This window comes from Theropithecus gelada, unplaced genomic scaffold (assembly GCF_003255815.1).
Source record: "Theropithecus gelada isolate Dixy unplaced genomic scaffold, Tgel_1.0 HiC_scaffold_15877, whole genome shotgun sequence".
In the NCBI taxonomy this organism is placed as follows: Eukaryota; Metazoa; Chordata; class Mammalia; order Primates; family Cercopithecidae; genus Theropithecus; species Theropithecus gelada.
The window spans coordinates 939843-944141 of record NW_020257633.1 but is presented as its reverse complement, the minus strand read 5'-3'; the positions used below and the strand labels follow the sequence as shown (position 1 = coordinate 944141).

The window sequence follows — 4299 nt, the reverse complement described above, 5'->3', positions numbered from 1 at the left end:
TCTTTGGAGAAATGTCTATTCATCCTTCAGGCCAGTTTTAAATCAGTTTTGTTTTTGTTGCTACTGAGTTGTTAGAGTTTTAAAACATATTCTGGATAGTAATCCCTTATCACATATATGATTTACAAGTACTTCATTATACTGTGTGGGTTGCCTTTTTACTCTGTTGCTTATGAGCTCACGCACAAAAGTTTTAAATTTTGATGAGTTAGATTTTAATAGTCTAATTTTTTCAATTTTAACATTTTTTACATATGATTTTAGTGTCATATCCAAGAAATTTTAAACAATTTTAATTGAACTGAATATATGTACTCATATTCATATGAAAACTGAAATTTGTATATGTATATTCAGTTCGATTAAAAATTATATATTTGTTAGATATAAATATATACTATAAAATTATAATACGTAAATAACATATATATACATATGATATATTTATATATAAAGGAATGTGAAGCTATTTATTGACTGCTGTACACCAGTATTTAAAATAAAGAATACATAGCTGGATAACATTCTGATTATCACAAAGCTATTGTTTTCCTTGACTTTCTTGGCTTCTGCTAAACCAGTAACTCAAATGTTGAAAAAAATGAGCCTACATGTAAGGAATGGGTTGGGTAAAGGAAATTACATGCAGGTCAATTGTTTACATTATACAAATCTCTTCACCCGTTTATGGCAGCAGGTCCTAAACTGCCTTTCCCAAACTTAACTGATTAGGTTTCCATGAGCCAAGGCTGAGACATTGTACAAAGCATGATGTTTTAGTCAATATAGCACAAGGATTACAGCTTTTTCTAAAGCAAAGGCTCATTAGAGGAATCTTTAAATATGTCTATTTGACTAACACTTGCTTAGCCAATTAAAACAGCAAGATTTGTCTAGTTTCCTCATCTGAGTGAGGAGGTTGTTGGTAGTAATAAAAATCTTCCTTTTAGATATTTTGAAAACAAACAATCACATTTATATGAATATAGGTGTAAATGTGTGTTTTGATGTGGATGATTTTAAATTGTCCAATTAATTATAGAATCATCTATGTAATTTGAAATATTACAACTTCAGGAAAAATTTCAATTTAACTTGAAGTGATTTATTTCTTAGGTTGCACAGAATTATGGCATCCCAGGACCATGGGCCTACCCATGGTTTTTGTTTTGGTGAAAGTTTTAAAATAAACCCAAAAAGAAAACCATGTACATTTGTATTTTAAGCATAAACACACAAAACAAAAACTCAGAATCATTCTTAGGCATATGAGTTAAACACAAGTACCAATTGTACAATGACTAAGGAAGTTTCCCTCAACATTAAAAAAGCTGTTCCCTCGTGCAGAGGACAAAATATGCCATGGTATCAAATATTCTTTTCTGATAAAGAAAGCAACTACAGAAAGTTTCATTTATTTGTTGAAAGTAACCAATGTGATTGGTGCAAAAAAAAAAACCAAAACCAAAATCCCCTGACAAATCTCCCAATACTACTTTGAAAACAAACATATCAAACTTGATTTTCATTATAATGTAGAGATTTCTTCACATTAGTAAATCAAAAACCAAGATCCAGATTTTATATATATATATCATACATATGTAAAAAGCAATGCCAACAATAGTTTAGCTTCATCTTCTAGACAAGAATGTCAAGGCAATCGCTCTTCATAAGAAGTAATTACAATTTGATGACTCATCATGTTTGCCTCTTTTGCCTGCCTCAAGTCTGCCTCATTGTATATACATACACAAGTCTCCCATTCCAGGAGAAACATCCATTCCCCACTTCTCTTTGTAACATTTTTTCTTTCTGGATCGTGACCTCTGGCGAATCCTCTTTGTTTGTCAGCAACGTCTCTTTCCTTTGATTTGCTATCATCAGATTCACTGTCAGATAAACATTTTCTTTTTGTATCATCTTTTTCTTTGCCAGCTTTTTGAGAATTAAGAAATGTTTCAGTTAACTCTAGACAATCTAAATAGTCTTCCGGTTCCCAAGTACTGTCAGCATTTGTAAATCCCTTCCACTTCTGGAAATACTCCAGCTTCCCATTTGCTATTTCCACCACACATTCTTCACTCTCTGCGTCTTTGACTTTTTTACTCTTCCCATTCTGCTACTTTCTAATTTTTTGCAATGTAGTTTTATTGGAGGTCATTTTTTATTGCAGGCTTGAAGAGCTATTCACTACCTCTGAGCTGCTCCAGTTTCCGGCCCTGCATGCCTCACATACATATGTTCTTATGCAGCATTGTGGAAAACATTTGAATTTCACTTGGCATAAATGTAAAACTTAGGAGTTAAGTCTCTCTGAATTATTTTCTAGACAGTCCAGGCAAAATAAACTGTGTCATCTGATTTTAAATCAATCCTAAACTGAAACACTAGCGTTAAAATTGGTAATGCCTGGCTAGGATGTAATTATCAAGATATATAGTCCAGAATGCATGATTAAGGTGTGTGTCTAAGTCATTATCAAAATATTGAGACAACATTAAATATATTCATAAAGAACTGAAAACCCTTAGGCATATGTTCATTCATGTCATTCATGTTTAAATATCTTATTCCAGTTGACGAATGGTAACTAAAGGAATTCCTTACAGCAAAATATGTTGACACACCTGAACACTGATGGAGTCTATTTAATGAAAGGCTTTGAATGTACTCATTATGGTCCCTTCCAGAGGAGACTCTTCTGTGTTTAGAGCATGAAAGCTGTGCCATCAACATGTCCCTTACCTTTCAAACATGCTAGGAAACAGTAATGGTGGCTTAACATATTCAAAAGTATTAATCTATCAATATATATGCAGATTCACATGTTCCTGCTAAATCACTCTTTATCTTTCTCCTCATAATGTCTTTAATTTCCTTTAAAACCTATGAAATATTATTGCATCAGAATTTACAACAATTATGTATTTTAGGCATATAATTTATTATTTGATATGCTTCATATTTATACAACATTTAAAGAAATGCATGCAACCACTTCAAGTTTTACAGAAACATGATTTTATGGTGCTGAATTTAAATGTAAATACAGAATTTAATGCAACATGCTTTAAAAATAGAATTATAGCCTCTACTTTTAGTCTATTTATTAGCAATGTTCTTTTATAGGTATATTATTTTGGCATCACCGAAATTATGTATTTTGGTTTAAGCATAACTCATATTTATGATACATATGTTCTATCCAATATAATAGGTAATACAATTCTAAATATGATCATTTAAAATATTGGATACACAGCCTACAAATGACCAGTGAATAGTGATTGTCATTCTCTTCTAAGTTTGTATTTTTCTCTCAGTTGATGATTCAAGTATCTCATTATCACCCATCTGTTAAATTAACTTTACTTATAATTAATGTCATCTCCAATGAAAACCTCCTACACTTAAATAGAACAATGTATTAAAACCCACAAGTTTTTTTAATAAATGAAAACTACTTCAAGTTAAAATTTGAAGCAACATGCAGAACATCCTTTCCTGTTAGTGGGTTGTATAAAAATTAAAAAAAAATAAATGAATCAGAATGGCTTGAATCTTCATAATGCTAAACAGGAGACATTAATGAGGGTGTGATAACTCTATAACCTCTGTGTTGATGCTGACTTTCAGCTCAAATTTTTGTCTGGAGAAACCCAAAACTCTGTGATGATGTTAATGTTAGGTATAGAAATCCCAAAACAGGCTGCTTAGATGATTTCAAAGTTTTACACAAGACAATGGGAATATGACTTTCCAGATCTTGGGTTTCTTGTTTGTTGGATTTATTGTCTAGTAATGAGTTCCAGTTTAGTAGTCAAGAAAATGTGGATATATAACCACATGCTTTATAATTGAATATTGACTTTCCTTCTCTACCAACTACCCTGCCACCCAAGGAAAGTGATGTTAATAAGCAGAACAACAATAATCATGATTTATTTCATCAAGTATTTATTGTGTAACAGGCATGATCCTATCTCATTTCAACCTGAGAAAACTGTGTTCAAATAAAGAAAGAACAACTGTTAGAACCACATTTACATTTAGAATTTAAATGACTTTTCTTTTATTAGCCTGTCATAAAACATAATAAATATCAGCCAAATAGTATAGAAAATTTTATAGTTAAATTTTGCCTTTACCACCCTTTCCAACTCTAATATTTCTATCCTGAAGGAACATTTTAACAGTCTTTCTGTTTCCATTTTTCCTAGTGATTTCCTCCATAATTATAGATATTATTTTACCACATTTTCTTTATTTACCAACTTCAGGCAGTGCTTACTGGCT

General features: G+C 31.3%; 1 pseudogene; it reads right to left on the bottom strand.

Annotated features, from left to right (window-relative positions):
* Window positions 1-1594: 1594 nt before the first annotated feature.
* On the bottom strand, window positions 1595-2164 carry LOC112617095 (annotated as a pseudogene).
* Window positions 2165-4299: the final 2135 nt, after the last annotated feature.